Source organism: Triturus cristatus, chromosome 2_2, assembly GCF_964204655.1.
Source record: "Triturus cristatus chromosome 2_2, aTriCri1.1, whole genome shotgun sequence".
Lineage (NCBI taxonomy): Eukaryota > Metazoa > Chordata > Amphibia > Caudata > Salamandridae > Triturus > Triturus cristatus.
Window position 1 is genome coordinate 850,534,383 of NC_140582.1, and position 17,363 is coordinate 850,551,745.

The following is a 17,363-nucleotide window of genomic DNA, read 5'->3' on the forward strand; positions in this document are numbered from 1 at the left end:
TTTTTAATTTTTTTCACTTAACCTATACCATATCATTTTGCATTGTGAACATAAGTGCTTTATAGTCCTTCTCGAGTAAACATGAAATCTGTTCTGCAAATCTACCACTTATAGAGCTTTGTAAAGTTATTTTTGAAAACTGGAATCACCAAAAAAGTTCTCTCTATTGGTGCACGATGCTACACTTTCATAAGTGAGAACCATATACCAAGCCAGTTTTTGAAAGGGTGGATTATAATATTCTTCATACAAAAATATTTTTATTGTGGTTAGTACTGGGTTTTGCCATGTGGCACGACCCTACACCCCTATAAACATACTTTAATAAGGAATAGTAAACATTATAAATGGAAACATTACAGTCTAATTTCATAATGAGGAATAAGAACTATTGTTAATAATTTTGTTAGTAATTGTGTTAAATTTACAATTCATATGAGGTTATATTTATGTCTATAGAATAGAATTTAATTTAATGTTCTATACCTATGTTGATACGAACATATATTTTAAAGTAAATATAACATTTAGTTATTGCATTTGTCTTTCTGAGTATGTTTTCACAACAAATTTCACTTAATTCACCACAGGTATTGAAACCTCTTACAAAGAAAATTTTACTGTATGACTCATTGACAACCGATCCCAAAAGTTACAAACAGTTATTGACTAATTGGAGGTACCCTTTCCCCAAAATTATTTGCTTTTTCTATTTTGTATTTGTAAGATTTCTTAAAATAAAAAATAAATCATATAATGTTGTTTTTCCATTATAACATTATTGGAGACCATGTTTTTTTATTGTTTGTTAAGGATTAATTCAGATGGAAAACCAGTACATTTGTAACATCTTAATTCATATGTCTCAAAAGCACTTTCCTACAGGGTGTGAAGCGTCCAGGCTACAATAAATGGGAATTGGTGGTACAATGTACCCAAAAGCAAAGAGACGTCTTCAATTGCGGTGTTTTTTGCATGATGGCAACGAATTTTCAAGTTATTATTAACCTTAACTGGTGTTATGAAATGTAACAGTGGATAATTGTAAATTAAATAATAACTGTTTGCATTGATTTTTAGTAATAATTTTTTAAACAAATATTATAAAATAGTCACAAGTGCTTTTTCTGAAATAATTTGCAGGAGAGGGAGAGTTCATTGATGATAAAAAGCCAGCGTCATGTAAAAACACTTAAACACACATTCATCCGGATTACGATGTCGGGTTTTGAATCGCATTAAACCTTCATGATTGCGTAAGCAGAATTGCCAACAAGGAGTCCAAGTTCATATTTTCAAATTATGAATCTGATATCTGAGTTTTCTGTATGATACAGAATTTTTTCAATTGCACCTTATGCTGATCTTCGCAGCACAAGCCACATTAAAAAAATGCTTAGTTTAATGAACACTGCACAGTCTTGCAGGCTTCTTGAGGTGGCAGCCACATGTGGCTTGTATTTGATGTGGCACTACATGTGCCCACAACTACACAATGTGGAGGACAAGGGGAGTATGCAGCCCTGTTAGTGGTTACCAAAGTCATTTTTCAAAAGACTTTTAATTGGTGTTTGGCCAGTGTGAAAGTGCTGAATAAAAAACAAAAATGTGCCTTGAAAATGGAAGCAAGGCTGTATCGGTTGCCTTTCCGAGATTAGATTGCTGACGGCGGCACAGACTAAGTTAAATCGCCCATTGGAAGCAGGTTGGGATTCCAGCTTGGGTATCAACAAAACCAAAAGTAGTGTAATAATGTGGTTTGATTGAGAACTGTGATGTTGTTCCGAATAACGGAAATAAGATGTTGTATGGCTTTGAAAATGACATCCTATTAACACAATATTTGTTTTTACGCACAATAATGTAAAACATGATCTTTTTAATAACAGACAGTTTACTCTAAATTAATTAAGGAAAGTAAGAATTTCCAATATTTTCTTAGTTTGCAGGTCACTACCTCAGTCATCAGTCGCTAACAGAAATTACCCAAAATCCTAAATGTATGGATGATTTAAGAATCAAGATTGCGCTTGATCTAATGGAGTCATCAGGTTAGAGTTTAAAAATGTATATGTCTCTTTTTGGTTTATATGTAATCCCTTTGTGGCAACTGAATGTTTTGAATCCATTGCTAATTATTAATAAATATAAAAGTGTGTTATTATTTAAAATTAAATGTAAATGTTTGAGTGTTAAAAAAAGTAATTTTTCTTGCAATTAATTTTTGAAAAATTATTACACCGTCAAAGAAGAATGTCAAGTTTAGAATATAAAATATATATTTTTTTGGTAATTATTGAATATTACCTATATGACCTGTACTTAGGGGCTGATTTAGATAGCAGTCGGACATAAGTCAGCCCACCATATTAATGTTGATGGGACCGGCAGCCAGATTTCCGGCAGTCCCAATAGCCCAATTCGGATGCGCCCCCCATTAGGGCAGGTGCATACTGGCCATTTAACATTGCGAACGGTGCTTCAGGCAACAGCACATTCCGCAATGTTAAAAGGCTCTTATGTGCATTTTAACAGTACAAAGTATCAGGCACAAGGTGGTGCATGCCACCTTGTTCATGTAAAAAATTTGTGTGTACCCGTACACCCCAAAGGCACAGTGCGACCTCAAATAGTGCTTAATAAACGTGCACCAAAATAGACTATCAGTCTGTCTCTTTGGAGGCTGGATATCCGCCGCAAAAATACATATGGACGGGCTCATACTAATAACTAGGGCGGTGCGTGTAAAGCACCGTAGCAATGAAGACCTTTTTAAGGGTTACACAAGTCAGACATAAAATGACCGACTTGCAAGACACGCCGTGTAAACAATGTGATTTCCACCGCCATCCGAATTTTGGGGTGGTTGAATCACATTGTGATGGTGGGAGGATCAACACCACCGGCACGGGGGTGGTGATCCTGCTGCCATCATAAAGAGACCCTTTTTTTAAAAATGGATGATTAGACTTGTAGCAATGAATCCGTTAATGTAACAACAGACATGCTTCTCTCTTTACATGTATGACTTGGTATGCATTTAAACATGCACATTATCTGCCATCATAGAATTCCTGAATCTGTGGTTAAACATGCAAATTTTTCAAAATTGTAATATTCTTAATTTCCTTGATTGTAGACATATGCATAAAAAATAGTAATTTTTATAAAGTTAAAAACATGTAATTGAAACACCAGATAAGTGTAATTTCTATTTTATTTTACTATTAAGATGTTCTAATTTAACTGAATATTACATCTAGATTCTGTTGACGAGTTCTGCGGGGTCTGCAACGAAAAGAAGTCACCTGAAGATGAACATCAATTTCTGGTAATTTTTTATTTTTTATAGCAATAATATTTGTAAATATGTGAATAAAAATAACTTGGAAAGCAGAATAAACTTATTTTTCAGTAATCATTTTATTAAATTTACATTTTACATAATGCACCAATAATTTTTTTAACAGATCTACAGTGTTCCCTCCCACAAATAGTTTTTGATAAATGTGGTAAATTGTTAATGCTCCTGGTAATTGGATGACCGGAACACTTGTGTATGCTTAGGGGTGGCTCATCTACCCAATGCCTCTCAGGCAGTGCGATCGAGAAATTACAACTTTTTCACTGGAGCATCACTGTGACTGCCAGCTCTTCCACCACCATGAAAATTATGGTATAAAGGAAATGAATGAGGCATTGCAGAGGCCCCGTGCTTAAAATGCATGTGCATGTACACCGGGTGTGATTACTTTTGCCCACCTGTGCGCATGTTGATTGGGTCATGGACCACATGGTTTTAGAGTTAATGATGTGCATGAAACATGTAGTGCAGTTCTATTCCAAAGAGGCACCTCCGTGGGTACTCTCTGAAAATTTGGCAGGAATGGTTTTGCATAGATTTGAAGTGCAACGCGTCCCCTCAGTCCAATATTAGTCATTAGATCGCTCCAAAGCGGAGGTAGACTAGCGGTCCATGACTTAGATGTAAGTTATATGGCTTGCCACTTGTCCCGGCTGATGCAGTGTCTGTTGTTGGAAAAAAAATAAAAAAAGGTAACGTAACACGGATCCTACAGATGACATAGCTCTATCAAAGATCCATTTACTGGTGCGGCAGAACATATTTGAAGACACAATGTAAACCATGTTGGTGGACAGCTTCTGAGCTATAAAGATGAGATTGGTCAAGACACCATACTCCATGGACCTACCTATCTCAATACTAAGTGGTCTTACACAGTGAGACTAGTGGTCGTTGTATGAGTTCTGGGTAGGGACGGGTCAGAATTTAAATAGGGGACTAATACCAATATTGTACACTGCTCACATTCAATGGAATAGAAGCAGAATAATAATTTCGGGAATGAAACTTCCTGACGCATGTGGGCCTTGCCAGAAGAATTAGAAAACAGTGGGGATTGAGAGGCATTGAGCCGCAAATCTCAGACGTATTTAGATATGTTGCTGTATCTGCTTTGAGGATGAAGACTGTCTCCTAGTTCTCAAAAGCAATGAGGCAAGAAATGCAAAGTACGGGTTGGAAATTACAGTGAGAATAAGACATGTGGATGCAGATCCCAGATGTTGAGTCGGTGGAAGATTCATTAGCGTAACCTTAAAATTATCTAACAATACACAATCATGGAAAATCAAAATCTAAATACTGGATAGAGCATACCTCACCACGTCATGTAATATGAGGTATTTTGTGATGGAGGCAGCAGCATGCCAAAAATGGGGAGAGAGAGAGAGTGACATATAATTAGTTTATTTGTGAGCTGCAGTAAACAAAAGTCCTTTTGGGAGTACGTGTTTAAACAGAGTGTTTTCTCCACTATTGACGTATGATAGTGTCCACACATGTTTCTGGATAAACTTATGAAATTAAAAATGAAAGAAATATAACGTCATTTCTTATGGAGAAAATATGAAGAAAAAAATAGAAAAACCTTTATATTGTTAACAATAACGAAGCCAAAGGGTCTTTGTGGTAAGAAGGCGGATATTGCGCTGGGTCGTTTTATGGACTCCCGGGCTACGGGCAAGTCCTTAGGTCTCTCGTACCCACGGCAGCAAACTTCTGCCTTTCGCACCTTTTGTGGCCAAGGAAGGGGTGCCTCCTCACGTCCGCCGACCCACCGGCCAACAAAACAACCTGCATGAGGTCAGGGGTGTGGTTTTCCACAGAGCCGGTATGGGAGGACAATGTGCCGGTCATTCCACATCCACCCCGACACCATCCGACTCAAAGGGCTACAAGTCCGAGATTTCTGGACCATCCCACCACAGTGGGTGGCATGGTTTGCCCTCACCTGCTCCACTGGTGGTCCATTACTTAGGACAGGTGGGTGCTGCAAATAGTCCAAAGGGGCTACTCACTCCCCTTCGAGACGAACCCTCCAGCCATGCCACCGCAATACCACCAAAAGTCGTAGGATCACTTGAATCTGATGCGGGAGGATTTTACGGCCCTCTTGGCAAAAGAGGCCGTCGAGCGCGTTCCTGGGCCTGAAGTAGGTCGTGGTTGCTATTCCCACTACTTTCTGGTTCGAAAGAAGGGCAAAGGGGGCCTACGCACTATCTTGGACCTCATGAGCTTCAACGCCTTGCTTATGAAGGAGCGGGTCAAGATGCTCACGCTAGCTCCGGTTCTGGCTGCCCTCAATCCTGTAGACAGGATGGTAGTGTTAGACTTGGAGGACACTTACTTTCACATCCCCGTCCTGCCGGCCCATCGGCGTTACCTGGGGTTCACTGTGGGTCAGGAGCACTTTCAGTTCACCGTGCTCCCCTTCGGCCTCACCAGTGCCACTCGGGTGTTCACACAAGTGATGGTGGTGTTTGCAGGTCATCTGTGCAGATGAGGGGTTACAGTCTTCCCCTATCTCGACGACTGGTTGTTGAAGGCGGGCTCGCCCCAGCAAGTCTTCTCCCACCTCCAGACTACGTCCAACCTCCTGCATCCGCTGGTGTTCTCCATCAATGTGCCAAAGTCGCACCAGAGTCACTGCCAGAAGCTCCTTTTCATCGGAGCCTTTTTCGATTTGGCACATTTCCGGGTCTATCCACTGGAGCAGCGGGTCAGTGCTATTCAAGCTCTGATTCCCATCTTTTCCGCCTCTATCCTTGCTTTCGGTCAGGTTGGTGCTGTGGATTCTGTGGCTGATGGCCTCCTGCATCCTGTGAGTGAATTACACCATGCGGCGCATGCATGCTCTGCAATGGAAACATAAGTTTCAGTGGGCCCAGCATAGAGGCAACCTATCCGACCATGTCTTGATCTCGGATGGCACTGCGAAACAATTGCATTGGTGGTTCACGGACAGCGATTGGGTGAAGGGTAGATGGCTCTCCCTAACCCCAACCGGAGCATGTAGTAGTGACGGATGACTCCCTCCTGTCTTGGGGGGGCCATATGGGAGAGGCGGAGATCATTGACCTATGGTCTCCGGCTGAGTCTCGACTCCATATCAACATGCTTGGAGCTGAGAGCCATCCGACTAGCACTGAAAGCCTTCCTTCGCTCTTTCCGGGGAAGTGTCGTGCAGGTGTTCACGGACAACACCACCGCCATGTGGTATTGCAGCAAACATGGCGGGGTAGGGTCGTTGACGCTTTGTCAGGAGGCTCTGCGCCTCTGGACATGGCTGGAACACAAGGGCATCACCATGGTGGTTCAATATCTGGCGGGCTCTCTGAACACCAGAGCAGACTAACTCATCCGCCAGTGCATGATGGATCACAAATAACGTCTGAACTTGGACTTGACCCTTGTTTAGATCTATTCACCAACAAAGAGAACGCGCAATGTCAGCAGTTCTGTGTGTTTGAATTTGCAAAAAGGCACTCGCTCTGAGACGCTTTTCGTCGCGGGCGGAGTTGCGGTATGTTGTACACATTTACGCCTATACCACTTCTGCCCAGAGTGCTGAAGAAGATAAGGCACGCCCGGGCCCTAGTCAAATTAGTGGCTCAGGATTGGGCACGAAGGTACTGGTATCCAGAGCTACTCGGTATGTTAACCGATCCTCCGATACGTCTGCCTCTTCAGGAGGACCTTATGTCGCAGCAACAGGGGGCGTACCTTCACCAGAACCTGTCCAGCCTCCACCTCCATGCGTGGAGTTTCAGCGGCGGCATTTGATGCCATTTGACTTGCCTCCTGAAGTCTGGGATGTCCTTCTGGCCGCAAGGCGTCCCTCAACAAAAACGGTATACGCCTACAGGTGGAACAAATTTGTGGAATGGTGCACAGCAAAGGCTGTGGATCTCCTTTACGCCCCTGTTTCTCAGGTTCTACTCTTTCTTCATTCTTTTGGCAAGCAGCGCTCTGCTATGGGGACCTTTGAAGGTTATGTTTATGCAACCTCTAAAATATAGAGGCTTCCTGATCAGCCTTCTCTTTTCAAGTCCCCTGTAGTTTCACATTTTCATAAAAGCATTACCCACATGTTCCCTCCTGTCCCTTTCGTAATGCCTCAGTGGGATTTGAATCATGTCCTGACAATTCTGATGTGCGCTCCCTTTGAGCCTCTTCATAATTGTCCCCTTCGTCTTCTGACTCTTAAGACTGCTTTCCTGTTAGATGTCACCTGGGCTAGACGGGTGAGTGAGCTCCAGGCTCTATCATCTAAGCCTCCTTTTCTGTATGTTCATACGGACAAGGTTGTCCTCCGGACTCGTCATTCTTTTCTACGGAAAGTGGTGACACCCTTTCACATTGTGCAATCTGTCACCTTGCCCACCTTCTTTCCTGCTCTGCATCGTCCAAAAGAGGAAGAGAGGCTCCACCGTCTGGATCAAAAATGTGTGCTCTCCTTGTATTTGGACGTGATCAAACATTTCCGGGAGGAGGACTAAATTTTAGTTATATACGTAGGTGCTAATAAGGTGAAAGCTGTACACAAGAAGACCATGCCAAGGTGGGTCGTTTTGTGTATAAAGATCAGGTAGTATTTGTCTAAAAAGGACCCTCCTGTTGGGCTGGGAGCCCATTCCACCCGGGCCACAGCGGATACAACTGCCCTGGGACGGGGAGTCCCTTTGAAGGACATCTGTCCGGCGGCGTCGTGGGCTTCACTGCACACGTTCGCCTGGCATTATTGCCTAGATAGCGAAGTAAGGAGTGATGGCTTCTTTGGCAGTTCTGTTCTCCAGGACTTTGTGTTGTGATCTTGGTTTGCAGACCCACCACCGGTGTTGGTATTGCTGTGGTATCTATTCTAAGGTGAGGAATATAAGTAACGTGTTTCTTTCAGATAAAAAAGTTAATTACCTTTGCTAACGATGTCTCTGTAAGAAACATTAGTTAGTTAGATTCCTAATCAGACCCATCCTGCCTCCCAGTTCTGGAAACAGACACCTAGGGTTAAGGTTACCCTTTTCAGGCCCCTAGACTTTTTTTGCACCAGTATCGGACTCTTGAATGGCTGTGTGTTCCTGGCGTGGAAATCTATGTACAAGAACTGACATCAGAGCACGAGGGCGGCGTCTAAGTACTCTGACGACGTCATTCCTGCGCAGGACGCCAACAACGGGCAAGGAGCCACATTAGACGCCTATCGACGCGCAAGGGGTTTTGTTACAAAACTATTTCCGAATCCAGTCTGACGCCTGGGGCTATATCTAAGGTGAGGAATCTAACTAAATAATGATTCTTGATGATACATCGTTACAGAATGTAAGTAACTTGTTCTTTAACAGCAAACAAAATCGGTTTCTGTGAAAGCATCATGACCCTGGGAAAAAAATTAGTGGCAGTACAATTTCAAAGTTCACTTGTAAAATACTTAATTAAACTGTAAAGTGCATTGTCAGATGTGCGAATGTTAATATACTATGCCCTGGACTGTAATGATCCCTGCGGTATGTGATATAAGGCATGTTGAAAGGCTGTTTTACAAATATTTCAGTTTACTCTTTGTGCAAAGAGTAAATAAGGTATTTTTCCTGATGCTTTTAAAATCTTTAATTTTGTTTGCAGTATTTAATGCCTCCTCTATTGGAAGTTTGTGTGAGTTGATTCCAAACTACCATTATGGTGGCACAATGCAAGGTGTTGTTTAAAGGGACCCTTCTTAATACCAATGCTCTAACAACCAGGTATTATAATTAATGAAAACTTTGAGAGGTGAAGCGCCAATGTGATAATAAGCATGCATTGACCATGTTTTGTGAAAACCCGAATAGCACTAAGATACTAGTTTTGATGAACCTAGTGATTATCAGGAAAACTTGCATCACGTATCGTTTTTAAATAATAGTTTTCCTTTTTAAATTGGGCACGGTTACTATGCAAATTGTTTACAAATGTCAAAAATTTTACCAGCATACAATTTAAAGGGATTAACATTGATTTATTCATTTCCTTTTCCAACAGCCGTTTTGTGATGAATGCGGTCGTTGGATTCATCTTGAATGCATTGAAACAGATGCATCATCCTTATTGGCGATTGATGGTTTTAGATGCCGAAAATGCTTATAATGCTATTTATTTGTGCAGTGCTGTAAGAGTATTAGAAACACAACATCTGTGATGTGAAGTGTGATTTTTAGATGCATATAATCTATTTTACATTTATTTTTAAGAGTAATATAGGCGTTTAATTTGTTCACATATCATATGTATTATGTAAAATTATATGTAATATTTATTTTTCGTAAGCAGAACAGTGTTTTGTACTTGAGTGTAAATATATTTGACAACATTTGAAAAATAAAAATTTAATGGTTTGACTCTTTGTAGTCTTTGAAGCATTATTCCAAGCAAACATGGACAAAGTCTCTTTCCTTGTCATAACATGAGAATTATCTTTTTTGAGAACATGTATCAATGGGATATGCAATCCAAAATATTTCACCCAAAAAAATAAAAAAGGAATTATTGTTTTTTTGGACAATTCCTTAAGAGTTACAAAAGATCAATGTTAAATAACACATGTTGCTACTTTCTTTGTTAACTAGATTCCCAGTGTAGTTTCAATATGTAATCCATGACCTGAATCTACTTTGTGTGTGAGAGATACAATAGCTATGTACAAATGCTAAGAAGGTTGGGCGACTTAGTGTTCTAAACATACTTGTCATAATGCATCCTAAGCAATAAAGACACAGTTCTTGTTTTAATTTGTTTTGGGGACAAAGACTTTAAGAGTTATGTGTGAACTTTCTTCTTTTGTTACATTTTTGTTAGTGTGGTCTGGAAATAACATACATGATTTAAATCTAAGATTTCGTCTTACGTAATACAGTATATGTGTTCATAAACTAAGATTCTTAATGCAGTTACAGCTGTAACTGCATAGAGTTCCAATGCATGATAATTAATGAAGATATATTAAAGTCCAAATGTAAACCATTAAGAAATATGAAATTGTAAAATTTTAAAACAACCGACATAAAGGTTAAGTTACCTACCTTATGTAAGGCATATTGTGATAGAGACATGACCTATCCAAATATTCATTAATTTTCATTTTCCAGACGTCATGATAGATATTTAAGATGATTGTTAATGGAACCCCTGTGTGACGTAACGGGTTGCCAGTCTACTACGCGTATCATCTTCGGATTTTTGTCCTGCATCATTGTGATATTTGCATTGTGTATGTCGCCAACTCTAATTTGCGCTTTTCTCATGACTTTTCACTTCTTTCCATGCTTTAAGCGCCGAGTAATGAAGTGAATGGCCGTGGAGTGTTATTAATTACAACTATTGCCCTGAAGGGTCTTGCCTTTGAACCCTAAATAAATCAACAGTGTTTTGAGTGAAAAGTAGGTCTGTAAGGAAACTGCTGCAACATAAGGTCTGACAGTTGATGCATTACCAAAGTGAGGGTGACTTCTCTTACATGATTGAGACCGATACCTCAGAAATTACTTAACTTTTGAACAGATACACAAGCAATACCTTCCACTTTGGTGGTACCAAGGAAAATTAAAAACAATAAATCGTGCCAAACTGACCTATCAAAATGGCCATCCATGCAAACATGAAATATAAAGAATGAAATGTCCAAAGGACGTGTACTAGGATGTAGAAGTGGCAACTTAGTAGTGTTCTTTAATGAGAATACAATGCATGATACTTGTGTTTGGCTGACTTTGCCCTGTCATAATTGTCTGAAAGACCGTAAAAAGGTTTTATCTTTGCTAAATTGTTAAGGATATTGATACGGAGGATGAGCATGCAGGATTAGGTCATCTTTTAGAAAATCTAGCCCCTTATTTGCTACAGGCTACACTATATAGAATTTAAAGATTATCCATGAACAATGTATTTAAATTGAGACAGACAACGCAAATTTAGGTTACAAACAATGGTGACGTTACAATAATATGGAAGGTCATCATTTGGCCTCGGTCTCTCTTCTCAACACTCGCTCTGCTGTTAAACACCAATTGGAGCTCTTTGACTTTATCAAAACTTACAGTCCTGAGATTTTGTATTTAATGTAAACCTGGTACACTGCCAATTCCATACCTGATGTTCTCACTTCTCCCCCATACTCCTACTATATCCTCCGCGCTGACCGCCCTGAGGGTAAGATGGGGGGCGTAGTGGCTATGATTGTTTGTTCTAACCTCCTATTTCAACCTCTTCATCAACTATCTATTCCATCAGTCGACCTCTTGGTGGTACGTTCTACCAATCTCGAGTCCCCTCTCACTGTTGTACTGCTTTATCGTCCCCCTCAATCCATGTCCCACTTTATCCCAGCCTTACAGGATCTTGTAGCCACCCTGGTCGTTAACAACTCCTCTATTTTGTTATTAGGTGATTGTAATTTTTGGCCAGGGGACTCACGGAAGACTCTATGTCTAAAGTTTTTTCTGACACACTACATACCATTAACTTCATGCCTCATATTTTTGTTCCCACAAACATTCACAATGACATTCTTGACCAAATCTGGAACGTCAATCTTCCCATTTCCATACCTAATATATCCCCTTGGGATTGGTCTGATCACTTTTTGATCATTTTCTCTGCCCCTTTGCCAAATGAAAAACCTTCAACCTTGTACAAAAACACTTATGCTCTAAATTGGAATACAGTAGATACCGTCACTCTAGGTCTTTAATTAGCCCCTTTCGCTCCTACTCTGAGTGACTACCGATTAAATAAGCAGGTAACCCTTATCAATACCTGGCTCTCTGAAGCATGGAATCAGATTGCTCCTCTGAGATGTGTCAGAATCCGTCGCCCGCACGATCCCAACAGATGGTTTTCCAATAACCTAAAATCTCAAAAACTAGCACTTCGCCAGGCGGAGCGCCTCTGGCGCCGTAAATATTGTCCCGATTCAAAGCCTCACTATTTGGCCCTGTTGCAGGTGTCCAAAAAGTGAATTATCTCCGCATAGCAGGAATATTTCAATCCGAAAATTCATCTGGCAACTAAGAAACAAAAAGAGATCTTTAGAATTGTGCACAAACACTCTGGCTCTAATAGTGCTGACTCTAGGCCCATCCCTTGTCAAACCCTGTGTAATGCTCTCAACAATTTCTTCATTGAGAAGATTGCCATCATAAAACAGAATATCCCTTTGGCACCTGCCTCCTTTACCTGTCCCCCACGACCCCAGCCATCCTCCTCCATTGATCAATTCCATTTGAGGTCTTCCACTATATCCTGGGAAAAGTTACTTAGGGTTACCCTGCTGATCTTTGCCCAGCACACATCTTAAGAGCGATTTTCTCCCGTTGTCCAGCACCTCTTATTACTCTTCTTAATACCTCCATCACCCTCGGTTCTGTACATGACTCTTTCAAATCTGCCACCATCATACCCATCCTCAAAAATCCCTGTGCCGATACAGCGGTCCCTTCAAATTTCAGACCCATCTCATTGTTGCCACTCTAAAGCCAAATTTTGGATTGTCACATTACGACTTCACTCTCCAACAACATCGAAGCCCATCACCTCCTAGCAACCAATCAGCCCTGTTTTCTGCCAGCTGACTCTACGGAATCTGTTGTCCTCTTGGAAGTAGATGAGCTCAGGCGCAGCGCCGATACCAACTCCCCCCAGGCCCTAGTCAACCTCGATCTCTCTGCCGCCTTCAAAACGGTCGATCATTCCATCCTTCTCGACCATGTCGGAGGCGCCGGCCTGTGGGGTTCGGCCCTGGCCTGGCTCACCTCCTTTCTAACCTGCCGCACTCAGGCTGTTAGCCTGGAGGGCTTCCTTGCTACCATCAACCCAGTTACCTGCGGAGTTCCCCAGGGCTCGTCACTATCTACCCTCTTATTTTAATCACTAAATTTAACCCATTATTGTTGCTTTACAGGATATGGAGGTCACGGCGTTTAATTACGCAGATTACCTCAAGCTCATCTTGAATCTCTCTGCCTCACCTGATGGTATTCTCAAGGTGCACTCCACGCTTACGTTAATATTCAACTGGATGAACTCCAACCAATTGAAATTGAACCCTGATAAGACCGAGCTGGTTCTTTTTGGTGGCCCATCCAACCCCTGGTCTTCTGCTTTCTGGCCCCCTAACCTTGGTTCCCCTCCCTCACCTTCTGCATCTGTGCAAACCCTGTGCATTAAATTTAGTCAAGACCTCTCCATGCGCCCTCAGATTAGTTCCGTAGTGTCTTCATGTTTTTTGGCCCTAAGAACCATTAGCAAAAATTCACGATACTTTTGTATTGAAGCTCTTAAACTCATCATTTTAGCACTTATCTTGTCCAGCCTGGATTACAGCAATGCCCTTTTCGTAGGCATTCCTGCCTATGAATGTCGCCGCTTACAACTCATCCAGAACCAAGCGGCCCGCCTCATCTATAGGCTTCCTAAATCTAGTCACATTACGCCTGTATTAAGGACTCTGCACTGGCTACCCATCCGGGAACGATCACTTTTCAAGATAGGCTGCCTGACTTTCATGTCCCTCACTGGTACTGACCATGCTGCAGTTGGATCTCAAATAATAGCATATGTCCCCTGCCGAGACCTTCGCTCTTACACTCTGTTCCTTCTTGAGGTGCCACGTTTCCGTAATTAGAAATCTGTTGGCAGCAGATGTTCTACTCTTGCCCATTTTTTCTGGAACTCACTTCCTCTTGCTATACGTTCCACCCCTTCTTACTTAGATTTTCGAGCCAAACTTAAAACTCATTTGTTCTCCCTAGACTTCCCTTTGAAAACTCTTTCATCCCCGTCTTTTTCTCAGGTTTAGTCTCCGGCCTACAGCGTCAAGAAGCCGCTTGGTGATAGAGCGCTATATAAATTTTTTTCAACTTTCAACTTTCATTTATTTTAAAAGTCCAAATCATAAAATGTGTTAACACCTTACAATGCAGAGATGACGTTTTGTTGAGCACTACCTTGTCTGCAAAGCTAGGTGTCTGCAGCTGACTCATCCTACTTGCATTGGTTTATTACCATTAAAACAGATCATTTGATAGTGAGCAACCAAAGAGGAAAGTTGCCCATTTTTAAATATGGTGTTGATAATAAAGTAACTGAGAACAAAAATAATGTACAAGTAAGGTATAATAAATGTTGAAAAGATAAAATACTGGATTAACACATTAAAAAATATTTTTTATAAAGGACACTTAAAAGGGGTGACTGGTCGTGCTGTGAAGGGAAGATGAGAGGGCAAAAAAAAATAGACATTCAGATTTTAAGCAGAAGAACACTGGATGGACAAAGAAATAATTAATAAGACAATTGCTGGAATACAGTAAGATAGGTGGTTGACAGCCCATTGTGTACAATGTTTAGAATTGTTGTCACTTTTGCAGTCATATACCAATTTTGTTGCGGGATCTCATGTTGCCGTAATAATTTCACAAACTCTGAAAATATGTTTGAAACTTGACATCTGACAATGACAAATCACCACGCAAGCTGACAAAGGTTATACTGGTTCTGGCAGAGATTAACAACAACCGCAATCTCTGCTGCTGCAACAGAACATCCTCCATGAGTGGCAGTCGGATTGCAGGATCTGTGTTTATTGTCATCAGTTTGTGGTACCTGAATATCTAAAGATTTCTGCGCCCCTAGAATGTCTTTTGGCCATTTTTTCTGGAGCGTTTGTAAGACTCTTGCCAGAAGTGGCATGGCTGTTAATGATTAAAGGAAGCGTGAACTATACTACCAACGAAAAACGTTGCTGACAAATGATCTTCAAATTCAATATTCAATCTTCCAAAAGAAATACATTGATATTTATCATCAGAGGCAAAACGATCTAACAAATTTTCTTCCATAGGCTGAAAGAGTCCTTTTTCACGGATGGTGAATGCAATGGTGTTTTTCAAGGCACCGTCAGCTACGTTTGTCCGCTGTGGTATTTACTAAACCTATACAGATGTTAGGCCTACAGGGACATGACATGTTGTCAAAGCCAAACCTAAAGGCACATGGCCGCTCCACACAGGGTTCACCGCCCAAAGTCGCCCAGATTATTGCAGTACAACATGACGGTCAAGTTGTATGTGAATACAAGAACCAGCCTACCATGCAAAAAGGCTTTTCTAAACAACAATATTGTGAGGTGATCCAAAAAGGTGATATGGAGGTTGGCTTCCACCGGGGATAAGCACCCTCTGCAAACCAACTCTCACACATGGCCTCCACATGCCATAAGGTAAGCATCCCAAAATACTGTGACATATGGTTTGTGAAATAAAAGTGTTCTGCGTCTGACCAAATAGCAATTTCTTAACAGACTGAACAGGTAAAGAAATAACATCAAATAAGTGATCCAGGTAGGTGTTTTTAGACAGAAGCTGTTGCATTTTGAACGTAAGGTCACATTCCTGACCCTAACTGTGGAATTTTGCATTGTACACAAGCTGGATGCAGGAGAATGAACAGCACGATAATCATTATCTTTTAAATCCAAGATCAATGTTCCAAGATCAGTATCGTAGCCAAAATATCCTGTAATGGATGATTTGTACGATAAGCCTGAAACTGCACAGTGTGCAGAACTGCTAGGATGAAAGGAAGCGTCTGAGCGTGAGGCAGTTGCGACTTCAGCAAGTTTATAACGAACCAGACAAAATGCAGGAAGTACAGGTTTGTCGGAAGGTTGGAGATAGCTATGGATGGTCCCATCTTCAAAAACCAATTTTCGAGATGATTGAAGACAGGAAAACTTGTCTCCATAGAGGAGCTGCAATCACCTCTCTCCCCATAGTGCATTAATGAACACAAATTCACATTTGACTATGTGTGCTTGTGCTGAATACTGTGTACGCACGTAGAATAAAGTATCATACGTAGGGGCATATTCCAATGTCGGACATACTCATGTACGTCCAACATTGGTCATGCGCCATAACCGACCAACCTGCTGTTGTCATTTACAGCACTGCTAGTAGGATGTGGCAGAACAGGGTTCGCTTGCAATCGTATACAACACAATGCATGCATGCATTCCGAGCGGAATGGAATGAATTCATGCATCGTTAAAAGCAGGGGAGCAGTTCATCCATGCACCATGTGTTCGGCAACCCTAAGGTGCATGCAACCAGTTACAAAGATCCACTGAGGAGCACTTTATGTGCCCCATTAGGCAGGCTCACACACAAAGACAGTTCTCGACTGCCTTTTTGTGCCTCAAATCCAAAAAATCTGAGAAAAAATGCCATTGAAATCCCTTGTTTGCAAGAGGCGGCAGGGGTAGTACTGAGGGAGTTGCAGACGGCATACAGGCCGAGGCTGTTGACCACAATCTGGAAATACGTGTGGGATTCCTTTCCGATGGAGCCCATCGGAATGGGTTGGTCAGGAAGGAATCCGCACGACACGATAATAATCTGTCTGTAGGGCTCAGACAGTTGTTCTCAGCCGATCACAACGAGATCTAAATCTGTCCCTTACTTGTGAGTTTTGAACTGCACCATGTGTGGTAACATCCTATTTTATTTTTTTATAACCAAAGGTCTTTTGATGGCTCGGTCAGACGTTGAGATGGTGTGTGTTGGAGGCAATTCAGACCAACACAGTAATCTGTTCTCCAATTTTTGCAAGCTCTGTTATTTGTTTGCAAATCTTGTTTTAAGTTATGTAATTTTGTGAAAAGAAATTATTTTAATCTTTGTGTTTTATTTATATATATATATATATATATATATCTCATGACACAAGTATTTAAATGATTACCTGCGTAAAAAAAAAAAAAACAATTTGAACCTAACACTAGCATACTATAACGAAAGAGTAATGTAGCAGTATTATAATAAGAAAAAGTGTTATGTCATGATCACCTTCAAACTTTTTAAACACTGTGACCCTCATTTTGATGTCATGTGGACCTCAAACAACATGCCATCGTGGTGGTCCAACAGAAATCATGAGTAACGTTCAGACTGCTAGATTTTTATACCAC

The 17,363-nt window shown here is 41.1% G+C and overlaps 1 long non-coding RNA gene across 1 annotated transcript; it reads left to right on the forward strand.

The window, feature by feature from the left end:
- The first annotated feature begins 1,941 nt into the window (after positions 1-1,941).
- Positions 1,942-9,738, forward strand: LOC146862873 (uncharacterized). Its single transcript, XR_014978193.1, has 3 exons — positions 1,942-2,051; positions 3,264-3,331; positions 9,383-9,738. It is a non-coding gene; the product is annotated as an uncharacterized LOC146862873 (long non-coding RNA).
- The last annotated feature ends 7,625 nt before the right edge of the window (positions 9,739-17,363 follow it).